Below are 26,361 nucleotides of genomic sequence, written 5' to 3'. Positions count from 1 at the left end.
CACTGCCTAATATCGAAGCCTTCAATAAGGATAAAAGCTGAAGCAACGAATTAAAATTTGTAAAACTTTGCACTTCATAACGGGGTTGGTACAGCAGAGTTCAGAGAGAAAAAATAAAAACTTTGAGGTTTGCCAATGATACTGTAATTCTGTTAGAGACAGCAAAGGACTTGAAAGCGCAGCTGAAGGGAATAGATAGTGTCTTGATAGGAGGATATAAGATGAGTAACAACAAAAGCAAAACAGGAATAATAGAATGTAGTTGAAATAATTCAGGTGGTGCTGAGGGAATTAGGAAATGAGACAAAGTAGTAGATGCGTTGTTATTTGAGGAGGGAAGTAACTATGGCCGAAGTACAGAGGATATAGGATGTACACTGGCAATGGCAAGGAAAGCATATATATATATATATATATATATATATATATATATATATATATATATATATATATACCGGGTGATCAAAAAGTCAGTATAAATTTGAAAACTGAATAAATCACGCAATAATGTAGATAGACAGGTACAAATTGACACACATGCTTGGAATGACATGGGGTTTTATAGAACAACAATATCGTTGATTCCAACTAACTTATATTAATATTATAAAAATTTACTTCTTATATCTGCTATTTTAAGAAGAATTCATTAATTAATGAACTGTGATTTCACTAAATGTTAGAATGTGAAACGATAGTGTTAACAGGTCACTTACTTAACATACTGAATAGTTAACTATACTGCTGTGATAAATTTCGCTTTGAAATCAATTGCTCATAGTAAATGATCTTAACTGAATATTCCAGATTACTTTTTTGTCAAATACTGTAGCTAAAATGCTACGTAATCATAATTTGCTTTCGTCCACCCTGTTCACAAGTAAATCTGCTATAATAAAAGAAAAATGTCCACTAATATCTTTCAGTAAATTTGTCCATTCAGAACTGATGACCATTATATTTTGCATTTATTTCCTGTTGAAGTACATACGGTAAGGTAGCTGCTCCTCTCATCCTGGCGCTGATTTTCCTTTGTTGGTGGATATAACTAAGTTATCAATGCGATAATCCAGGTAGGCAGTGCAGTGAAGTGTGTGTGATTGTATTTTATGTGGTAAGAACTGACCCTCACGTTCATTCAGCTATTCGGATATTTTATAGGACAGCCTTTCGCAATAGTTCAAGACAGAGATCCAAACACGATTACGGCTTGTCAAAATTGTGATTAGTATCGTCTCATTTATCATTTGGTGGAAAGTTATAAATATAAATGATTAATGAGGACAGTCAAACTTTAAATTCACGGCTTGTTTTGGAGTGTGAAAGTTGCGAAACGCGAGGGAGCAAGGTCACCGGAAGAAACGTGCAGTGTCAGAAAACTTAACAGTTGATTTACAGGACTCCGCTACATTTTTGACAATATAGTAAGAAAAGCGAGTGACGTTACTAACTGTCTTATGCTAATGAAAATTTGATAAGAAAAGCTTGCTTGCCTGATTCGCTACGTATAACGTGCAGTTTTTGGAATGAGACACTACCTTAACATGTGATCTCTGGCCGTCACCATCTTGAAGCACAAACTGTTTGTGTAGAGCTGACGATGCCTTCTTTCCACTGCGCATAGTACTGCTTCCATCCAGTCACTGAATATTTCTGAACTGTCGCACTCCAACCGGCCGGCTGTGATTTGGACTTTGTGTACGAAGCTCGTCCAACCACCCCTGCAGGACTGGATGTTACAAATGAGTTGCTCTGATGAATCACACAGTTAGTGACTCGAACGCAAGTCTTACACTTCCGGGGGATGTTAATTGCCGGAGCTGACTAATCCTAGTTTCCTAGGCTAATGTACAGCCACATCACGATTTTTTCTGCGCCATTACCGGCGTACGACGTTATGCATCTGGCGCACTCTGAGGTCACCAAGCCGTGTTGTGTGTAGGAACGCGGCACGCTGACCTTGCGTATGGGAGGCGATGAGTCAGAAGGCACAGCGGTGCGTCCAGAATGACCGAAGACCTGCTCTGCCACGCCCTGTTCGTCACGGCAGCGTCGGACATTACGAAGGCAGCCAAATTATGCTCAGAATGTTTCTACACTGGAGTAATTTCCCAATTTGGCAATAGTGTTAGCAGGATGAACGCGACAAACACTGATGTTTTTAAGGGCAAATCAATTGGCAGTCCAGTTTCGTGGTAAAATTCTACACCACGTCCACTTAAAGGTAAGACGCGAGAGCGAGAACGAAAACGAAAAAAAGATCATTAATCACGCAAGCGGGCGGAGCGGCACTGACTCGCGGGAACAAAGTTGCTTTTTCCTGCACGAGAGGAATACGAGCTACAATTGTATCTTCTACGTCAATCCGCTGACGTAAGACTCAGTGTGTGTCAGACATATTAGCGCAAGGGCCAACCGTATTTTTCACTCAAACTTATACAATAGTCCTCCTTCGCGCAAATCTTTCGCAAATGAGAAAACATTGGTATTAGTACAACATCGCACATCATATGGTGACAAGCCGAGCCAAGCGCAGGTGTATAAACATCTCAGCCAGTGAAACAGAACATGACTAGTGTTCTACACTTTGCGTTGACTCCAATTTGAACGTAACCAGATACCGAATACAGCACCTTTTCTTCTGAGAAACAACGTCTACTTCCAGAGAGACGAAATTGCATGTGCTGTAGCCCATACCGACCTGGTTTTTACCTCTTAAGTCTCATGTCATTTCTTCTTCAGTCTTCGTCCTACGATTACTGGATGTGGTGAAGAGTTGTTGAATAATGTACACAACAGTGCAGAAATTTATTATCGTTCTCTTCACATTTATTGGCAGTAAGTTCAGTTTCGGTGATCAGCTTTGCAAAATATTGCAGCCTCAATATTTTAATAAGATCAGTGAGATACATCAATTAGTAGAAGTTTAAAGAAGTCCACGACTGGCAATGGTCGACATGTATGTTCACATTTTAAATAGAGAGGACGAACTGACAGACAAGGAAGACTGTTTTTCAGTTACCGGGCTAAGGACTGATTGCTGCTTTACGCATGACGCCTATTTATAGACGCGCCTGTTACAGAAATTACGAAGTAATAAAATGCTGGATTATTACATTTGGGTAGTAACAGAAAACACGAAACATAAAAGATAAAGTAGGCCGTAAAAGAAATTTGTTCAATCCAAGTCTGTACGATTAGTAAATGAGAAAGCAAAAGGTATTACTTTATGAGAATTAAGTTTTAATGCGAACGATGATTGCCAAACTTAGCCAAGAATTTTCGAGAGAGTGATTAGGAATAATTAACAAAACTGACAGATAAATGATATTTAATCGAAACCCTCAGCTGCTGACAGGTGTTGTTGATATACCTCAATGGGGACAGCTGAAAATGTGTGCCCCGACCGGGACTCGAACCCGGGATCTCCTGCTTACATGGCAGACGCTCTATCCATCTGAGCCACCGAGGGCACAGATGAATAGCGCTACTGCAGGGACTTATCCCTTGCACACTTCCCCGTAAGACCCACATTCCCAACTGTCTACAATCTACATTCGTAATGTTGCTAACAAATATTTGTCCATCCACTCATTACTCGCGCCCACTAAGCTGACGATTCCCGTAAGAGTTCGGGCAACCTGTGCGAATTCGCACAGACGAAGGTCAATGGCTGGGTAGCCTTTAACTATATGTAAAAAATAGTAACTCTTCCTGAAAGAACAGATTCCATTGATGACCGTGCAGCTTTTCTGGAATAACTGATATTTAATCGAAACATTCAGCTGCTGGCAGGTGTTGTTGAGCAGTTGGGCTACAAAACTCTGACACTGAATATAGGAAAGAATATTTACCATTTATAGTTCGGAACATTCAGGAACACGAGAATTTTGAATGTGAGTAACTTTTAAAACATCAATTTCTTAAAAAAAAGTAAAATGTTTGTTTGAAAGACGAGAATTAGATCTTTCAAATATACTATGTCACTAGTAAACAATTTTTATCAGTATTGAATTTTGACCTGCTCATGGCTTTTGCAGATATAGTAAATTATGTTATTTCTTTAAGTAAATAGTTTCTAAATGAAGTATTTTATTACTGTCATCAGCGGACTGTAAATTATTCCGTGAATAATTACGCTCAGCGAAATATTGCATGGATAATAATTTAGCCATTTTATGCAGCTATGGTATATGCAATACGTATATAATTCAAAAAAGAAAAATCTATTTATTTTAGGAGTAAGATTCTAGCAAGTGGGGCTACCCCACCACGCTATTACGTCTCAGCATCACTGGGAGCCAAGATGAAATAACGGGACAACGAAATAGCCGACAATATTGGTAGTCACCACCCTCGTCGAAGAGTTCCAGTTCCGGCGCAGCGAGTAGGCTCTCAAATAACCGGCATGAAATATGCATTTGTGACGAACGGGGGCGCAGACGTGTGAGTCAGTAGCCCGCTCTCCAGTATGCGACGCCCTCCATCCTGCTGCTAAGGCTGTGGGGTTTGCATATGCATGCCTCCCTGCCCGTGCCGTCCCGTTACCGCAGAACTCGGCTTCGGAACTACGTCGGATGAGGCGGTGCCAGGCAGCTCCTCCCAGCCTAGGTGTATCAACCACTGCCGGTACAATACCAAAGGCAGTGGTGCTCCCATCATGGCCAGCCCCGCAACAATCCCCCTAGTGTTCGAAATAATGCAGCACGGGGACATTACACAACAGAACAATGCAGAAATTAAATTTATTTGGGTAAAAGGCCAATGGGGCTCCGGGGCAATGAACTGGAAGACAGGCTGTCAAAAGAAGGAAGCAGTCCGACAGAGACTTTATTGTGACCTCTAGAGGGTGACCAAAGAGTGAGATAAGTCTCTGTGTCGCAGCCACACAGTGATATTCCGAACAAACGATCCCAAAGAGGTTCTATGCGACGGAGAGACGCCTGAAATTTAACCAGTACCCTATAGAAAGTTTCTGCACCTACTCAGAAGAACAACTCCCCCTAGTGCGAATTCTGAAAGGAAGATCTTAAAAGTGTCAACGAAGGAGACGGCCTACCCCTGCAGCTGAAGAACATGGGGTTAGATGATCGATTGGTGATAAAACGCTCCGACAACAACGGACAAAAAAATTTCAGGTCACTGACGAATTACTTTGCGGCGGTGAAAGTTGAACTTTGGTGGTAACTAGCTCTTCCATAAACGAGGAGCAAGGCCTTGAAGGAACTTAAGTACACACACACACACACACACACACACACACACACACACACACACACACACACACTTTGAATCGCCAAATGCGTATTAATACAGAGAGATGTAAACAGACAGAATACGGCGCTGCGGTCGGCATCGCCTATACAAGACGACAAGTGTCTGGCGCAATTGTCAGATCGGTTACTGCTGCTACGATGGCAGGTTATCAAGATTTAAATGACCTTTAACGTGGTGTTACAGCCGGCGCACGAGCCATAGAACACAGCATCTCCGAGGTGGGATTTCCTGTAGGACCATTTCACGAGTGTACTGTGAATATCAGGAATCCGGTAAAACATCCAATTTCCGGCATCGCTGCGGGCGGAAAATATACGGCAAGAATGGGTCCAACGACGACTGAAGAGAATCGTTCAACATGACGGAAGTACAGCCCTTCCGGAAATTGCTGCACATGTCAGTACTGGGCCATTAATGTCAGCGTGCGAACCATTCAACGAAACATCATCGAAATGGGCTTTCGGAGCCGAATGCCCACTCATGTACCCTTGAAGACTACACGACACACAGCTTTACGTCTCGCCTGGACCCGTCAACACTGACATTGGACTGTTGATGACTGGAAAATTGTTGCTGTCGGCCAAATCTCGTTTCAAATTGTTTCGAGCGGATGGACATGTACGTGTATGGAGACAACCGCACGAACCTATGGACTGTTAAAGCTGGTGGAGGCTCTATAATGGTGTGGGGCGTGTGCAATTTGAGTGATACGGGACCACTGATACGTCTAGATACGACTCTGACAGGTGACACGTACGTAAGCATCCTGTCTGATCACCTGCATTCCATTCATGTCCATTCTGCATTCCGACTAACTTGGACAATTCCAACAAGACAATGCGATACACTGCACCGTCTACAATTGCTACAGACTGGCTCCAGGAACACGCTTTTGAGTTTAAAAACTTCCGCTGGACACCGAACTCCCCAGACGAGAACATTGAGCACATATGGGATGCCTTGCAACGCGCTGTTCAGCAGAGATGTCCACCCTCTCGTACTCTTACGGATTTATGGACAGCCCTGCAACATTCATTGTGTCCGTTACCTCCAGCATTACTTCAAAGATTAGTCGAGTCCATGCCACGTCGTATTGTGGCACTTCTGCGTGCTCGGGGGCCATACAGATATTAGGCAGGTGAACCAGTTTCTGAGGCTCTTCAGTGTGTGTGTGTGTGTGTGTGTGTGTGTGTGTGTGTGTGTGTGTGTGTGTACACACAATTTGTATGCTTTATAATTTTTGACGAGATGTCATGAACCCAGCCAGTGTTGGTCTAATTCGCCGTGGCAAACTGTCCTTGCACATTTGTGAATGGAACGATGTATGTTATTTGAATGTGTGATACCGTAATTTTGTGAATTAACAAGATTTTCACATTTATTGTAAATGGCTGTATCATTGTATACAAAATAAAAAAATACGTTATGCTTGTCTGCATCTGTGTTAATTCGAGGATGCATTGCGTTCAGAACTTAACGCTGACAAGAAATAAAATACTCATCGAACTGGTGTGCCAGTTAAACGATTGTTGTTTTGCATTGTTAGATAATCTTCGTGTGACTTGGCAAGAGGCTGCATCGCTCATGTGGCTTCCGACGTAGTTTGACCTTTCCATAGTTCCTATGTAAACCACGAAACACCGCCATGAAACAGCGAGAGATTATCGAATATGTTTCTTTTTTTAAGAGAAAACTTTCATGGGCTTTCACTAAATAGACACAACACCTCAATGTTTTCTTGCCGCTGTAACACCAACTGCAGGAGGCCATTTGCCGATACAGCCATGTCCCACGAGATACGGTCGTTATTTTGGACAGAAACTTGAAGTAACGATTGACAAGGAAGGCATGACAGAAAGACGTCATACCAACAGACAAACTTTCACTATGTTCGCGTCTGGATTGTGGAAAATAACAAAGATGTTAACATGGATATCTGGATGCAAGAAAGCACACAGTCGACACTGAAGCATATGTTGAACAGTCTGTTCTTCCCCGCAGTCACATTAGGTTTTGTTTTCCTCAATATATCCGCGTTTTGCCACGTTAACCCTTGATCTACAAGTATGTTTCACTTTACGAAGGCTGACTGGTCGAGTTTTGCAGATTTACTGGATGTCGGAGTGTCGTCTATAGAACCAGCGCCAGAACAGTACGACACCTTCACCACGGCCGTAGAGAGATGTTCCAAAATATCTATCACTCGTGGCTGTCGAACTTCTTACATCCCTGGGATCACATCAAGATCAGGCACCCCTATTTACAGAATACAGCAACTGATTTAGAGAAAACCCTTTCAGTGAAACAATGATAGCAACAGGAAACAAACTCATTTCCTCTACAAGAGTGTCAAAAAGGGGGAATGGATTAAAGCATTAGAAAATCTGGATCTGAAAAGAGACAGTTAAAAGGCTTAGAGACTTCTGCAACGTCTGTGCAATGATTCAATTAAGACCAGTAAACACCAAAATATCAGCGCCAACGAAACAGCACACCAGCTACTGCTAAATGGGAAGCCCATCCAAAAAAACCAAAACTACGAAGAACTGAGAAAAAGGAAAATAACTTCTCACTCGCACTGACGATGGATGGATAAAGATAAAAAGCAGAAAAGGGCTACGCGACGCTTTTTATTTCTTGTCCAGATTTAGGCTTCGTAACCCACTTGCTTTAAAAAGTAGAGTGTATACTTATTTTGAACGTAGCGAAACCTACTGTTGAATGCGGACACTTCTCTGTTGCTTTGACTGACAGAGCGTGGATGCTCGTGGGTAGGGGGAAGGACGTTTGAAGGATGCGTAGTTTTCTCGCGCAAACTGCGTAACACACACTCCTGGAAAGATCACCTGCGCGGTGAATTACTCAGAACTGTTTATGCGGAATGTGGCACAAGTTGGCAGATCTAATGCGTTTGAGCAACAACGGAGTGTGGACGTGCGTTCAGACGTATGAGAAGCGCGTAGGCTGGCAAACCTGTTCGCCACGACGCGGCCGTGCGTTTCTGCGGCTGACAGACTAAGCTCATAAAACGCCAGCGCCTAACTGCGCGTTTATGCACCGCGTGCGGCCGGCAGATTAACATACCAAAACATTCCGCCTGGAACACGCACAAAAATTTGGTAAGCCGAAAATAGCAGACGATGCTGGCTGCTTAGTCTGCGGAATTAATGTCCGCGGCGGATGTGTTCGGCTTTGATAAATGCGCTGCCGAGACAGTACAAGCCGACAAAATGAGCAGGATACTTTCTTGGATGCAAATTGCGAGAGGAAGCATTAACGCCCCTACTAACACTCGTACCCGCCTTCACAGCACAGATGGTAATCCCCGCAAACAATCCGCAGTGAGGGATAGTCCCATTAACAAACAACTGTAGAGCCAGAACATGTTTACGTAGGATTTTGAATGAAAGGTTGTGTCGTATATCTTACTGTTGGCTGGGTCACGTTCAGCCACCTAATTGGGAAAGGTTATTACTTATTCCCTCTCAATTTACGTACATCATTACCCAATTTCAAATGTTGTCCCTTCCGCTTAAATAACGTAGATTGTTCGTGAGCGAGTATGTTGTAGTGTACAGTGTAATGTTGCAGTCGACAGGGGTTAGCACAAATCCAAGGAATATTACTCCCGGGCGTGGAGGTGCAGTGGCTAATAAATTAGTCTCATTGGAAATTAGCAGGGTCCAAAAATACTATGCGATGTAGGATTTCTGTTATTGTTGTAAACAACTTAAAGCAAATTTCGGGATAAGTTACTTGAAAGCCTTACGAAAAGAACTGTAATTGAGGCTCTGAATAATGACTACCTAAATCTGAATGAATCTTTCACTCCGCAACGGATCGTGCGCCGTTTTCAAACTTCCTGGTAGCTAGAAAGTCTCCCGGGCATTGCACCTGACGAGCACAGCTTACCACCCGCCCTCAACGCCTTACAGTACCTCTCTGCTACATACCAAACTTAACAGCTCTGTGGGAGCAGCACTTCCGGAAGAAACAGTATAGCGGAGAAATGACTTAAACACAGTCTTTCGTCCACAAGTGCTCGCCCCGAGGGAGCTGCAGAACTGTGAAGTTTGGAATGTAAATGAGAGGCACGGGCAGAAGTAAGACTCCGAGGGCAAAGAATTCAACGTCATTAACACAAAGATTCAGAAGTTGTCCACCGGTACATTCTGAATGTTTTAGTATAAGAGGCCCACGGTTTATGGTGGCTCGTTACAGAGCTACTTCATTTCGCCTGTATGGAAAAGGGTTGGTTGCGTTGGTCCTCTTCCATGGTAAACTCGGCACTACACATGACACCAAAGGACCACTCCTTCCAGGCACGGGTGAACAGCCTAGTATACGAGACTCCGGTCGATTCTCGAAGCCGCGAAAGTAGTACGCCAAACTCCTGGAATCGAACGTTTGAGACATTCGATGGTGCGTCGCTGTACATTTTGCCATCATCATGGTGGTCGGAATTTTGAACAATACCTGTAAGCGAAGAGTTCTGCGTATGTTAGAATAGCTCGACAGAATAGCTCGAGCACTCTGTGATAAAAGAATACGTGTTTCGTCGGAAGATCGTCACATTACTCTGTGCTGTGTGTTGGCTTATCGCATGTTACAGGCTTATTCATGGTTTTGCAGGTTTTTCGCAGAAACAGGGGTGACTGCGACAGCAAACCGAATAAACCATGAAACTTTCTGGCAGATTAAAACTGTGTGCCGGACCGAGACTCGAACTCGGGACCTCTGCCTTTCGCGGGCAAGTGCTCTACCAATGAGCTACACAAGCACGACCCACGAACCGCCGTCACAGCTTCAATTCCGCCAGTACCTCGTCTCCTACCTTCGAAACTTCGCAATATCCTTTCTTCCAGGAATGCTATGCAGGAGCGCTTCTGCTAAGTTTGGAAGGTAGGAGACGAGGTACTGGCGGAATTAAAGCTGTGACGGCGGTTCGTGGGTCTTGCTCGGGTAGCTCATTGGTAGAGCACTTGCCCGCGAAAGGCAAGGTCCCGAGTTCGAGTCTCGGTCCGGCACACAAGTTTTAATCTGCCACAAAGTTTCATATCAGCGCACACTTCGCTGCAGAGTGAAAATTTCATTCTCGAATAAACCATAATTACAGCATTACTCTGTAACGACTCGCCGAAGGCCGTGGGTCCCTTATATCAAAATACTCAGAAGGTATTCCTGAAAAACCCCAAGGTTTGTTGCTGGAGTTCTGATTCACCCTGTACATATCGTGTGTCCCTCCTAAGAGCCGTAGGGCGCACTTTCTGTGGGGTTTAGCCATACACTTAATATTTCGTTTTTGCGATGTGTAGCACGAGTCTCCGCAAACAAATACGGTTCATTAAGTAATTCATGCGACGATCAATGTAGACGGGAAGCGTCGATTTGTTTCCCATTACAAATAAAATGATTTTTTAAGCGTCATTTTAGGTGCCTGTTCGGTAGAGCGATCTCAGATTAGTCTAGTGCGATAACAGTTTTATCGATATGTATCAAGAGGGACAATAAAAGACGAAGAACAAGCAGCGCCACAGCAGCGAGTGAGCAGCGCTGCTGCATCACGCCAGCAGTCAGTGTGGACCGGGGCGGTGCTGTCGCTGTTGCAGTATTGGTTATTCTTCGTCTTTTAAAGTCCCAGTCAATACGTATCGACAAAACAGACATCAAATGGCTGAGCACTATGGGACTTAACTTCTGAGGTCATCAGTTCCCTAGAACTTAGAACTACTTAAACCTAACTAACCTAAGGACATCACACACATCCATGCCCGAGGCAGGATTAGAGCATGCGACCGTAGCGGTCGCGCGGTTGCAGACTGTAGCGCCTAGAACCACTCGGCCACCCCGGCCGGCAGACAGACATCACACTAGACTAATCTGAGACAGCTCTACCAAACAGGCACCTAAAACTCCATTTTTAAAAATTCTTTTGTTTGCATCAGGAAAGAAAAGGCGGTTTTCGTCGACACTGGGCGTAGATGAAAGACGTGATGAGCGGCAATGTTCGTTTGCGTCGACTCCGGGTACACACATCGCAAAAATGAAACTGCAGATACCTGTCGAAACACCAGAGGAAATGTGTCTGACCACTCTTCGGAGGAAGACTTTCTGTATAGGGTAATTCAGTTGCCCCATGCATGGGTTTTATCCAACATGCAACGCCTCTGCACCTGAGCATGGTCTTGTGCAACATGCTACACTTTCAAATACAAGGTTTTGATATTCTTGGACACAAAAATAAACAAAATGTTTTTGGGGCCTCCAGTGAACACGTATCCCAGTACGCAACTTGACTACATTTAATTCCCTACAAAAAGGTCCCATTAATTTTTTCTTTACGACTAATAGTTAGTGCATTGCGAGCGTGAGAATATGAAAATCTCGCGCATCGTTTTCGAAGGTGTAGTAGGTTGCACAGAACAATTCGGTAGGGTCAGCTGAATCACCCCGTATGCAACTTTTATTTCTTATTTCTTCTCTAAGTTGCCGGCCGCGGTGGCCGAGGGGTTCTAGGCGCTTCAGTCCGGAACCGCGCGACTGCTACGGTCGCAGGTTCGAATCCTACCTCTGGCATGGATGTGTGTGATGTCCTTAGGGTAATTAGGTTTAATTAGTTCTAAGTTCTAGGGGACTGATGATCTCAGATGTCAAGTCCCATAGAGCCGTTTGAATCATTTTTTCTTCTCTAAGTTTCTTTAGCTTTTGGTGGTGTTTTTACCATCATGTAGCTTTCTAAGACCCAAGTGGGAAATCAGCTAATTGCTAAAATAAGAAATAAAGTGTGGGGCCTGCTCACTGGTCTCGCGCCTAAAAGATACTGCTTTCTCGGAATGCTGTATAACAATTCAAGCAAATAACATTAACAGTTTTATTTCAGTAAAGGAGATTGACAATACTTTGTATTTAGAACACGTGTCGCAATCGATGGGCGACATGCAAACAGTAATGTTCTCCGCTATAGACAAAGCCCAAACAAGCGGTGGATATGGATCACTAATAACTGATATCATAGCATTCTCTGCTAGGCTACTACTACGACCGAGGTTTGGCAGGAGCGGCGCTTATATTCACTTCTTGCAGGGGTCGCTCCTGTCGTGGGGCGGTCTTTCTCAGCGCGCTACTGGCTGACGTCGCCTCACCGCCTTCTCTGGTAGTGCGTTCCTCCTCTTCGTTCAGGCGCTTGTGGTTACGCCAGGACGTAAAGAGTTTATTTGAACATAAAATAACAGGCTGCGGAAGAAAATTACACTACTGGCCATTAAATATGCTACACCAAAAAGAAATTGAGATGATAAACGGGTATTCATTGGGCAAATATATTATACTAGAACTGACTTGTGATTACATTTTCACGCAATTTGGGTGCATAGATCCTGAGAAATCAGTACCTAGAACAACCACCTCTGGCCGTACTAACGGCGTTGATACGCATGGGCATTGAGTCAAACAGAGCTTGGATGGCGTGTACAGGTACAGCTGCCCATGCAGCTTCGACACGATACCACAGTTCATCAAGAGTTGTGACTGGCGTATTGTGACGAGCCAGTTGCTCGGCCGCCATTGACCAGACGTTTTCAGTTGGTGAGAGATCTGGAGAATGTGCTGGCCAGGACAGCAGTCGAACTTTTTCTGTATCCAGAACGGCCCGTGCAGCACCTGCAACATGCGGTCGTGTATTATCGTGCTGAAATGTAGGGTTTCGCTGGGATCGAATGAAGGGTAGAGCCACCGGTTGTAACACATCTGAAATGTAACGTCCACTGTTCAAAGTGCCCTCAATGGGAAGGAGAGGTGACCGAGACGTGTAACCAATGGCACCCCATACCATCACGCCGGGTGATACGCCAGTATGGCGATGACGAATACACGCTTCCAATGTGCGTTCACCGCGATGTCCCCAAACACGGATGCGACCATCATGATGTTGTAAACAGATCCTGGATTCATCCGAAAAAAATTCGTTTTGCCATTCATGCTCCCCGGTTCGTCGTTGAGTACATCATCGCAGGCGCTTCTGTCTCTGATGCAGCGTCACGGGTAACCGCAGCCATCGTCTCCGAGCTGATAGTCCATGCTGCTGCAAACGTCGTCGAACTGTTCGTGCAAATGGTTGTTGTCTTGCAAACGTCCCAATCTGTTGACTCATGGATCGAGACGTGGCTGCACGATCCGTTACAGCCATGCGGATAAGATGCTGTCATCTCGACTGCTAGTGATACGAGGCCGTTGAGATCCAGCACGGCGTTCCGTATTACCTTCCTGAACCCACCGATTCCATATTCTGCTAACAGTCATTGGATCTCGGCCAACGCGAGCAGCAATGTCGCGATACGATAAACCACTATCGCGATAGGCTACTTATCAAAGTCGGAAACGTGATGGTACGCATTTCTCCTTCTTACACGAGGCATCACAACAACGTTTCACCAGGCAACGCCGGTCAACTGCTGTTTGTGTATGAGAAATCGGTTGGCAACTTTCCTCATGTCAGCACGTTGTAGGTGTCGCCACCGGCGCCAACCTTGTATGAATGCTCTGAAAAGCTAATCATTTGCGTATCACAGCATCTTCTTCCTCTTGGTTAAATTCTGCGTCTCTAGCACGTAATATTCGGGGTGTAGCAATTTTAATGGCCAGTAGTGTACTGAGATGAAGATTTACAGGAGCATCGTGGTACTTATGCTGCGATCTTGAAGCTGTTGCTGAGCAATGTAGTGTTTTGGGAGTGCACACTGCATGGAGGTACAACCTGTTCGGGCACGGGCAGCGGAGAGGCGATACACCTGCGCTGAAGCGACCGCCGCACCTCTTCGGAGGGCCCTCGCTCGCAGCGGTCAGCGTATCTCCGGCGCCTTGTAAAGCGCGTATCTTATCCGCCGGACAAGTAGGGGAGTGCCGCGTGTTGCCTGACAACGACAAGTGCCGGAAAAACAGCGAGCCAGGCCGCCAAGGCGGGGGGCTCGTCATTAGTAATCGGGTGTCTGCAGGAATGCCGAGCTACAGGTGCGGCTAATTGTGACCGGACGGAGCAGACGAGACACCTTGCGAAATACTGCGACGCCAGGCGCCGCTTGCAACACGCCGACCGGTTGCCTGCTGGGCGAAAAAAAAAAAAAAAAAAAAAAAAAAAAAGACCTAATAAACAGCAAGGGCCAGGAAGCGTCTGGACAAGACGGAGGTGCTGTTTAACTGAGGAACAGCTGGTTCACGAGGGTAAAGAGGAGTCTTTATGCAGAGGAGTCACGAGTAATCGTAAAGAACCATCCCCAGACGTAGTCATGGTATTGAACTATCTGTCAACAAACATTGATAGTTCAATAATTCTTGAAAGTCAGGTTTCAGACGCTAGAGAAACTGTATAGTAACTCGTCTAACCTAACACATGGAGAATGCGTTTGACTAGAGGAAGATCAATGGAGTAGCATTTACCGATCCTTCATCAGCTTACGATACAGGCCAAGACCGAACAATGCTTCACAAGATCTATGCCCCGACCCAGGACTGTGGTTTCACCGCAACAACTGCCACCTTTCTATGTACTATTCCAAGGGTGAGAGAGCAGCCGGAGGAACCAAAGAAATAGTCTACCCCGACGGAATGTATTGCCACCGATGCTCTTCCATTCAAGACCCAAACCATGCAAAGGTTGCATATACGCTGACAACCTTGCTTTGACAGTACATACAGATGAAGGAGAACCGGTGCTCACAAGAACTCTGGGAACGTTTTTTGATTACTGCACCGATGATCATCTGAGGCCAAAATCACACAAAACTTAGACCTATCCTTTCTATGTACGGAAAAAGACAGGTAGAAAGAAAACAAAGTGACTTAGGAAGGTTTTGAGCTGAAGCATTGTATGACATTCAAATAATTTCGTGTTGCCTTAGAGAGATTCCTCAACAAACATGAGTGTCAGCCCTAAACGTCACCCAGAAACTTGGTGGTAATTGGGGTGCCCAACGCCAATTAGTCAGCAGTTCTGCTGTGACACACTGTTTCGAAAGAAGTATAAGTAGCCCATAATGAAACTGCATGATTAACTCCTGTTGACAAACTGTGCTGCATGAATGGCATTGCTCCTCCTGACATACGCTGAGTGTCGAAGAAAATTTGTTACACCCACTGCATGTACAGTTTCGACAAATACCTAAGCTAAAACCGAGGAGGAGCATTCTACAGTCAACACCTGCACGAGATACATCGGCCAAGGAAGCCAGAGGAAAAGTGTGAGCAGCAAGAATAAATTTCCAAGCAGCGGTAAAGCCAGTAGAATACTTTCCAGACGGACACAACTTAGACTGGACCACATGGAGGTCACTGAACATGTTACGAACAGGCTTTGATAAACCTAAGGACAATCTTGTGAAACGAGGATACTTACAGGGGTCAACACTGAGTGAATGTGGAAAAGTATAGACAGCCGAATGTTGTGTCAGTGTCGTACGTTGTCTTGATTCTTACAAAGAGAAGGAACTGTTCAAGGTACAAGAAAATGCTGTAGCAGTTGTTCTTTTCTGCGCAGGGAGGAGGAGATTACCTACATACAGAACGTTTTCAGTGTCCCTGATTGGAATACGTGATTGTAATGTGTAGATACTGCAATAAGCCTGCACATAGGTTTGAAGAAGCCGCACACGAACGAGCCTGTGTGGGCAGAGAGAAAGTAGGGATTGAACAGAATCGATCAGTGCCAGAGACAATAAATTAAAATAGTTTCCATCCATGCCCCATAAGGTTGGAGCATGGTGCTCCGGGATACCACTGCCATTTCCTAAATTTCCTGTAAAATGAAGAAGAATAACTGACGGTAAGCTGCCTTATGACTTCTAATTTATCTGATTGTGCCATCTTGGGCATTCTACGTGATTTACATGGGGAGACGTAACACATTTCTTGACTTTTATCATCACTTACATTCTCAATATTTCAACACAAAGCCTATCTGGTATAGCGTATTTACAAGATGAGCTGATGTATTTAGGAGTTTCAGATTTCTGATTTATCCAATGAAGCTGTTACTCCGACCTTTCCTTTGACCGATGGTTAGTAGTGGAGAAAGAAACCGTCGATGTTGCTGTTCGTCGTATCCAGCAGGTGCGCCCGATGTGGTGTAATGCCATTCTCGCAATACCCAAGGACTCTGCGTCATTTCCTGTTGTCAGCGACATTACGTTTTTCAGCTCTTCATCAAGATTGCATCCTCCGTGAAGGTGACATTTGCCACAGTCCGTCTTGCACTTTGCTTCTTTTCGTTGGGAGCAGGTTTCACAGGCAGGGCAGAGTCTCCCATCAGATAAGAAGCACACTTATGACAGGATGGAAGGGAGCTGTTCGCCAATACACCTACTTAATGTCAGCCCTTGAGCTATGGGAAGAAATAACTGTTAACTTCACACTATCTCCGGAAATATTTCGTTCTTTTTGGTTATCATTGCATACTACAACCTCTAACAAGTTATTCAATTTTTCAAAAGCAATTAATCATCACTCTGCCAGTGATGAAAATATCAATAGGTCATACTTGGTGAATCTTACTTTTTCTTCGCTAACTCTTGAAAGTAATACGAGGCACCACGTTAGAAAGGAATCACAGGCGGAGTGTGGAATGTGGTGGCCGGGCAGTATAAGCTCTTTGCAAGCTGCTGGGCGTTGCTTGTTTAGCAGGTCAGTCCCTTGTGGGGTTAACGTGCTGCTGATACGCGGTGAAGCGCTCCAGTCAATGTGACCACCAACTGCGCCGAATGCCTCAACGCGCTAATGTATAAGGAATATGCGAAATGCTTTGGAAAACTCAAAAACACATACAAATGTACATACAACGTAAGCCTTACAGTGCACTGTTTTGAGTTGTCAATAAAAGAACAGGTTACGAGGTTACCTTGTGTTGTTGGAGTTTATTCAGTATTGTTACGATGTGGCCTGCACGGTCATGTACAACTTTTCTTGCTGCAGTATAGTGCCACGTACGGAGGAACCTCACAGAAAGTATGGAGCCTTCATGTTAACTTATTACTCGCTTTCTTAAGAAAGTTCCCAATATTTAGTTACCACAAACTCACAAGCTAAACAAATTCAAAAATAACATTTAAATCTGCTGTAAGCCAGACCAAAGAACGTTAAGATTCTTGTTGTCTTGGCTGTGAGAATAGAAGCCTCTGATGGAGCAATATTACGGAACCATTTTTTTTTTAATTTAGTGAAACTGATTCCGCACTGTCACTGACATTCATAGTACCAAATTCTACCACTTTTTGCGATGTGAAAAGTTTTATTAACTTTCGGAGTCAAAAAAGTCTCTTCTCTTTCTGAAATGGCACGATAAAACTAGTCAGCGTTAAGCGCATGAAAAATGAACATCTCAGCGTCATCCGTAGGCGATTAATTCTTATGAAAGAATCACACGAAGTCCATTTTCATACACATATATTTTATTTTTAAATAATCCACACTTACAAGAAAGGTCGTCTACAGAAGACATACGAACAACACAGATTACATAAAATCATACAGTATTCTTTATTTTTAATTAATATTAAGAATAATGTTATTCTTGTGCCTTTTTTTTCATAAAAGCTCTTGAAGCATTAGGTTTTATGGCTGGAGCAACGTATGAAAATTTTTCTGTCATTTGTAATTTTACCTCTAGCATTAGGTAGGCTTATACGATCGATTACAAGGTACAAAATTTTCGATTGAGAAATTCAGAATAAAACGCTGAAAATGTCTTATGCTTGCTCCTAGAGACACATGCAAACGTTAGATAACTATTTTAAACATCACCCCAGATAGTTTCACAGGTTTTCGTGATGTGTGACGAAACATTTATGAATTAGCAAAGCCGGCCGGAGTGGCCGAGCGGTTCTAGGCGCTACAGTCTGGAACCGCGCGACCGCTACGGTCGCAGGTTCCAATCCTGCCTCGGACATGGATGTGTGTGATGTCAGTAGCTTAATTATGTTTAAGTAGTTCTGAGTTCTAGGGGACTGATGACTTAAGAAGTTGAGTCCCGTAATGCTCATAACCATTTGAATTAGCAAAAATATAATAATAATTTCAGTTAACTCTCTATATAATAATGTGGAAGGTGGGAGTAGGGGACACAAAGGTTCATGGAACTGGTCCCCACATAGCTGCATAACTCTCATGCTAGATGATATCCAGTGCATCTTTAACCATTTGACTGAAGTGTGTTGGAGCCCCATCGTTTATAGATCTTATTTGCGGCGCTCCTACAGTAACAAGCCTGGGAAACAGTTATGAGCAATGTCTTTGTACGCAGCACCTGAAACCCAACGTGGTGGACCATAGGAGCTACCAGAAAGTCGGCTACAAACCCATCGCACATATTAATCTTATACTCCTCCAGGTATCTAGTCTGAATGGTTGGATGAAGACTACCGGCAAACGTTGAGGTGATGTAAGTGTATCGCAGAAGCAATGTGGACATGTTGAACATTTTCGAGTAATTTGACTTGGGAAATGTGTAAAATATTCTTTCATTGGCGTCTCAAAAAAGCGCCGGGTTAGATTCCCGGCGGGGTCAGGGATTTTCACCTGCCTCGATATGACTGGGTGTTTGTGTTGTCATCAGTTCATCATCATTCATGAATGTGGCGAATTTGGACTGAGAAAAGATTGGGAATTAGTACGGGCGCTGATAACCGCGCAGTTGAGCGCCCCACAAAACAATCATCATCATCATCATCATCATCATCATCATCATCATAAAAAAGCGCAATATTATCGGACATGGTGCGTAAAAGTGTTTCTGATATGTGCCTTAGTCACTCATGAGAAAGTCTGAACTTTTTATTTAATTGCAGTCCGCCTCCACAGCTGAGTGGTCGGCGCAGCAGAATATACCATGTAAGAGGCTTGGTTTCGATTCTCGGCCTGGTCGGCGATTTTCTCCCCTCGGGAACAGGGTGCTGTGTTGTCTTCATCATCAGTTCATTCTCTTCGACAGGCAAACCGCCGACGTGGCGTCACCTAAAAAGACTTACACCAGGCGGGCGGTCTACCCGACGCGAGGCCCTAGCCACACGAACATTTCATATTTCATTGCTTTCTCATTCTTGAAATGCTCGTATAAGTTTCTATAGCATCAAACGTTGCAACTTAACAATCGTTTGAAACGACTAATGTTCACTCGTTGGGTGATGTGCAGGAAACTTGTGCCGTCGGGTTATGTGACACCATCATCATGGTGAGAAGGAAAGATGAAGTGAACTTGTTCTGCACAACTTACCCAAACCAACCGTAACAGCTGAACGAATACGATAGCCTTAGAAGAAACGACGCAGACCGATACTCATCGGCAGCCCACACTGGAACACCTGCCTTTCGTGTAGAATGACACTCAAAACCTCATGCTGGAAACATGATCCCAACCGTCGATATCTGCGGTTACAATAGACCGTTCAACAAAGACAATGTGTGTGTGTGTGTGTGTGTGTGTGTGTGTGTGTGTGTGAGGTGAGGCGGGACGGGTTGGGATAGGGAGGCTAACGTTGACACGGATCACCTTTCCGATCGTCCATTTTGTTAGGAAATATAAAGGAGGCTGTGATTACATTACAAGGTAGTTGAAAGGTACGGATGCTGGTACCGGGTGAACATAGCTATGTTATTTTATTCACACCTGATCTTGTTGAAATCTGTGGCTGTTGTTCAATCAAGATCGTTGAGGGAGATCGTAATCAGCCACAAAGATTTCTAAAATGTGTAACTCTTTGGCATGACCAGTTTCAAGCCGTAAGGCTTGTAAACAAAAACGTAGCTTGTGAAGGACATGTGTTAAGTTGCAACTGCTGTAAAGAATATTATGAAATGTTCGTGGATCACATCCGATTGTGTAGTGTCTATATGCTGTAGAGTGTTGATTAGTGTACTTTCTCCCGAAGAGACACAAGGGCAAGACAGGACAAAGCACAGCTTATTAGAATAATTGTCAAGAGACGGACGACGTGATCCTGGCGATTCTGACATCTGAAAACGCGAGATGCGACCGCTGGACTGGAGTTGGTTCACCGTTAACATTTATATACACCGCCTCCAACTAGCTATTGGCAACTCGCACAGATAATCTCTACACACGAAAACAGAAAGACATTTTATTCTCAATAAAGGAAAAAGTCTCACAAAAACACCACGTCAGATTTGTACGGCAAAAAATGAAATTTATTGTTACGAATTAACCCTGCCCAAGTCTGTCACTTACATAAAAAAAAACCTTCGGCTACCTAATGGCGGCAGGCCCAGCTGAGAGGCCCAAACAGGTCCACGCTCATTAATTCACAAAAAATCGAGAGGAACAAGTAAGTGCCGAAGCAAAATTCGACGCCTGTGCACGGAAACTTGCTTGTGGCTACTATGTAGGCTTTCCGAATTGGGAAAGTAACGTCGTTGACTAGACAGAATGACGGGTTCCCTGTTTCCTGGATGGTAACCACTTTGAAACACGAACTCCGGTCCGGGAGGGCCCACGACCTGCCAGCTTAGGAACACGAGGTCTGATGGCCGAGTCCCCAAATATCGCAAGTCCCCAAAACCGCTCCACGAAATTATTTAACGTTCAGCCAGTCAGAATCAGGAGTAGAAACTAGAAAATTTCATTAGCCATTTCCTACTCCCACTTATCGCCCTTCTGTAAAGTGCCGCTTTCTGAACGGACTAAATAGAGGTTTATTCTTGCGTAGAAGAAAACAGCAACTAGTCTTTTGATTATGCTCTTTATTTACAAAAATAACGCTGTTATTGTTTCCGAACCTACATGTTCCTCTTCAGACATTTGTAGATGTTTTAATTAGTTTTCCGTTCTTTACACCTACTTTTGGTAAAAGTTCCTTGGCGTGGCGGTACCATCGAAAATCCTGCGCCATTCTATTGCAACGTTGTATGCTCGTGTTCACGAGATACTGAAGAGTATATGAAGCACTTATTTTATGTATATACACTGAAGCGCCAAAGAAACTGGTATAAGCATGCGCTATTCAAATACAGATATATGTAAACAGGCAAAGTACGGCACTGCGGTCGGCAAAGCCTATAAAAGACAAGTGTGTGGCGCAGTTGTTACATCGGTTACTGCTGCTACAAAGGCAGGTTATCAAGGTTTATGTGAGTCTGGACGTTGTTTATAGTCGGCGCACGAGCGATGGGACACAGCATCTCCGAGGCAGCGATGAAGTGGGGATTTTCCCGTACGATCATTTCTGGAGTGTACTGTAAATATCAAGAATCCGGTAAAACATCGCTGCGGCCGGAAAAAGATCCTAAAAGAACGAGACGGTCGTGAGTAGTGCTTGGGTAGCTCAAATGGTAGAGCACTTAACCCCGTAAGGCAAAGGTCCCGAGTCCTAGTCTCGGTCCGGCACACAGTTTTAATCTGTCAGGAAGTTTCATATCAGAGCACACTCCGCTGCAGAGTGAAAATGTCATTCTAAAAATAATAATATTCGCTCACGATAAGAAGTTGTAGTGAATACTTTGTAAGTACCCTTACGTGATCTTAAGACGTATTAGTAACCACACAACTGCACACGCGCGCGCGCACACACACACACACACACACACACACACACACACACACACACACACACACACACACACACACACACTATACATATAGTGTGTGGCGTGTAATATACAAGGTGGTCAGAAAATGTGTGAAATGCTTGTAGGGATGTTACAGGGCAGGTTTTACTGAGACATGAATGTTAAGAAAATTCGATACGTTGTTCCGTTTCAGAGTTATCTAGCGTATAATTTAGCCAATCGGGGCGTCGCGCGCTCGCATTCAAGCGGCCTGCCAGGGGCGGTGTTGCCCAACGAGTGCTTTGTCTCGTTAGCTGAAACTTGAATTTACGCGCGCGACGATCTGATTGGCTAACTTCAATGCTAAATAACTCGGCGCAACGTATCGAATTTTTTTCTTAACATTTATATCTCAGTACAACCTGCCCTGTAACATCCCTACAAGCATTTCACACATTTTCTGACCACCCTGTATATTATACCCCACACACGAAAAAATTACTACATGGCCTCCAGCGTCTAGAGGTTTGCAGGGCGATTTTCAAGCACACCGGACTCCAAAGGAAGAAATTGAGAGCCGTCAGATCACGGAGAACTGATGCTCGTACACGGTCGAAGTTTCCCCGTGTCCTCACACTGCAGGGTCGTCCAGGAGACGCACGTACTGACCCATCCCTGCGCCACTTAGCTACCCAACACCGTATCCGGGACATGTCTGCGATGGTTTAAAACGGGGAAAACGCGTTGGGTCGCTACTACTGACTTCGTGTCAATGTAAAGCTCTAGGATAAGGACACGGTCTCGCATACTGTACATCATAACTGAGTTTCCACTCCCTTACAGTACTGCCAGGACATCACCGACTACCTGCGCGCGCATTCACAATAGCCAACTGAAGAGGGGGCGTTCTTTCTGACTCACCCAGTATTTTGTACTCAGGTAAGGCCTCAAAATATCAGTTTTCGACATAACATCGGCCGTCACGGGGAAAGTACTTGCTTGCTTACTCCTCGGCTCTACAGCCCCTGAAGGGCCTTGGCCTGCATCACAATATCCAACCATTCTATCCGATCCATGGCTTTCCGTCTCCATCCTCTGACACCCAGCTTTTTCATGTCTTCAACTCCATCCACCCATCTCTTTCTGAGGCGTCCCCTCCGCCGTCTGCCTCCAGCCTTGCCATCAAAAATCCTCTTGCATTCTCTGTCTTCTTCCATTCTGACCACGTGCCCTGCCTACCGCAGTCGTCTTATTTTAATGGTAGTAACAATGTCTGGCTCTTCAAAAAGGTGTTTTAGTTCTGCATTCGTACGAATGCGCCAAACTTCTTGCTCATATACTGGGCCATATATTTGACGTATCACCTTTCTCTCCCATACGCTAAGGATCCTTTCCTCATTTACAGTCACGGTCCACGTTTCGGCACCATACAAAACGACTGGTCTTGTAATTGTTTTGTAAATGAGGATTTTGGATTTTCCTGATAGAAGCGAACTCCTAAGCATGGGTAATGCGGCAAAGTAGGATCTGTTACCTGCTGCTATTCTGGCTCTCACCTCACTGCCAATGTCATCTGTCTCAGTGACAGTCGACCCGAGGTACTTGAAGTCTCTCACCCTGTCGGCTATCCTGAGATTTGGTAGGTTTTGTTGGTTAGTCATTGCCATATACTTGGTCTTTTTGATGTTGACTGTCAGGCCAAGTTCCCTTGTACCTTTCTCCAGTTGTTGATAGGCTTCAACTAGCATAGCAGTGTTTCGTGCGAGTAATGCCACATCCTCAGCGTAGGCTAGGTACTAGCTCTTAAAATCAGGCTAGTGCTTATGACCACAATTGCTTATGAGGATTAGGAAATGCATGGCGCATCATCTTCAGCTGAGCAAAGACCCCCTTCCCCTGCAAGCAAAAAATTGCCGATGCGACGACAAAGCGAAGCAAGCCTAGCACAGACGGATGGCCTGGTAATATGTTACAAGGGAAAAACTCTACCATAAAGACGTGCTCAGTATGTTGTCTGATAAATGTGCCTGGCCAAAATCGATTGCAGCGAAATAAATATTCCAACGAAACTGAGTGGTTGCTTCTTTTTTTTTTTTTTTGGTAGGGCTCTTCGTGTTGCAACACCCAGTGCGGGTCGGCAGGACTGCTCGTGTTGCAGCAGCAGCCAATGTGGGAACAGATGGGACGCACGTGGTGCGGCCGGTGGGGGCTAGCGCTCAACGGCTCGCAGCTACTGGTGCCGGCAGCGCTGGACCGGCGCTACGGCTCGGGTTCCGCACGGGCCGCGCGCGATATCAGCCCAGCTCGGATGACGCAACCAGCTGCGGGCCGATGAGAGACGGCCGCACGGGGCATCCCACACTTCCGACGAGGTCGCTGCCGATGTCTTCACCGAGCAGCTTGCCCTTCTAGATCGTCTGACGGTGCTTTACCGCAACAGGCAGCCACGAGAAATAAGTGCCCCTCAACGACCTCGTGACGCCACACTAGTCGCATCGTCCGCTATATCTCGCGAACACTCGGCTCCGAACACTCGGCTGCGATGGCGCGGATGAATCCAGGGTCTGTTTACAGCATCACGATGGTCGCATCCGGGTTTGACGACATCGCGGTGAACGCACATTGGAAGCGTGTATTCGTCACCGCCATACTGGCGTTATCACTTGGCGTGATGGTATGGGGTGCCATTGGTTACACGTCTCGGTCACCTCTTGTTCGCATTGACGGTACTTTGAACAGTGGACGTTACATTTCAGATGTGTTACGACCCGTGGCTCTACCTTTCATTTGATTCCTGCGAAACCCTACATTTCAGCAGGATAATACACGACCGCATGTTGCAGGTCCTGTACGGGCGTTTCTGGATACAGAAAATGTTCGACTGCTGCCCTGGCCAGCACATTCTCCAGATCTCTCGCCAACTGAAAACGTCTGGTCAATGGTGGCGGAGCAACTGGCTCTTCACAATACGCCAGTCAGTACTCTTGATGAACTGTGGTATCGTGTTGAAGCTGCATGGTCAGCTGTACCTGTACACGCCATCCAAGCTCTGTTTGACTCAATGCCCAGACGTATCAAAGCCGTTAGTACGGCCAGAGGTGGTTGTTCTGGGTAGTGATTTCTCAGGGTCTATGCACCCAAATTGGATGAAAATGTAATCACATGTCAGTTCTAGTATAATATATTTGTCCAATGAATACCCGTTTATCATCTGCATTTCTTCTTGGTGTAGCAGTTTTAATGGCCAGTAGTGTAGTTTCACTGTCCTACGTCTTTCCGCAGAAGCTCACGACAGTAGCACGTGAACATTCGACCAGCTTCGCCGTTTATTCACAGGCTCTGCGTAGTAATAGTCTACTGTTTATTTAAGTCGCTTATGTGAATGGATTTCCCCATTTGCAGCCCATACCTTCGCTAGGTTCATCCCCCGTCCGTAGTTGCTGCGCTTACATGCTCTCGTTACCGCGTCACGTGTCGGCAACGCCACCAGGCGGCATCTAATGTCACAGTGGTCATAATGTTTTGGTTTATCGGTGTATCTCGCACGTTGGTGCAGTAACGCGACAGACGCTGGTTCCCACGCGGAGCAGCGCGGCCAGACGGGAGTCACGGAAGTGGGAGTAGAGTGTTGTGGAGTGGCGCTACGGCAGACATTGCGACAGCGCGGCGCGGCTCGCAGCGGCCGCGGCAGCCCACTTGCTGGCGCGGAGAGGCGAGGACACATTCCAGGCCGGCCCGCCGTGGGGTTCACTCACCCAGGCACGCCACCGCCGCCGCCATCGCCGCCGCTTCCTCCTCCTCCGATCCCACACGAAGTGACGCCGAGTTTCCCTTTCGCCAACGCTGAGACCCAACCACGTGCGAATCCAGGGAGGTTGGGGTTTTACGTCAGGATACTCTCATCCCAAGCGACATTTTAATAGAATCATTTATACGCGGTTTTGCACAGCTCCTAACAGGATCTTAGGATACAGGCTACTAGGAGTTGTACAAGGGACTTACTAGATGAAGTTTTGATAAGGTATCCGTGTCCGAAATCGTACCCTTGGCGTTTGAAGATTGGATCACTTTCAAATGTCCCACCTCACGGTATGCACTCACTCACTGCGTGGAGCACGTCCCTGTAATGGCCAACGTTTGGAGTACCGTAAACCGGGTTTACTTTTACGGATTTTCAGATTCAAATGTGATTATCATCACTTTTTTTTTTTGTGCTATGTATGGCAGTGAACGTAGGAACTTGTATGAAAGGATTACATACTAATTAGTACAACGTTTCCCAAAATGCTAAGGAAGTGATGAAAAAAAATGTAGGTGATCATAGCGTGGATATGAGGATAGATTGACCAGCCTATACTTCCAGCACAGCTGTCAAATACTGTTCCATTTAGGGTCAATATTTCGAAAATAGAATGAAACTTCGAGCACTCAGAAATACGTACAAATGGTTCAAATGGCTCTGAGCAGTATGGGACTTAACATCTGTGGTCATCAGTTCCCTAGAACTACTTAAACCTAACTAACCTAAGGACATCACACACA

At 45.1% G+C, this 26,361-nt stretch overlaps 1 protein-coding gene and 1 non-coding gene across 3 annotated transcripts in view; both read right to left on the bottom strand.

Annotated features, from left to right (window-relative positions):
- LOC126235908 (uncharacterized) overlaps positions 1-26,361 on the bottom strand; it is a 634,203-nt gene that overhangs the window by 335,676 nt on the left and 272,166 nt on the right. The gene's annotated exons all lie outside the window — the stretch shown is intronic.
- On the bottom strand, positions 3,399-3,473 carry Trnat-ugu (transfer RNA threonine (anticodon UGU)). Its single transcript has one exon. It is a non-coding gene; the product is annotated as a tRNA-Thr (tRNA).

The sequence above is a fragment of the Schistocerca nitens genome, chromosome 2 (genome assembly GCF_023898315.1).
Source record: "Schistocerca nitens isolate TAMUIC-IGC-003100 chromosome 2, iqSchNite1.1, whole genome shotgun sequence".
Lineage (NCBI taxonomy): Eukaryota > Metazoa > Arthropoda > Insecta > Orthoptera > Acrididae > Schistocerca > Schistocerca nitens.
Note: the sequence above shows the minus strand (reverse complement) of the source record. Positions and strands in the feature narration are given on the sequence as shown.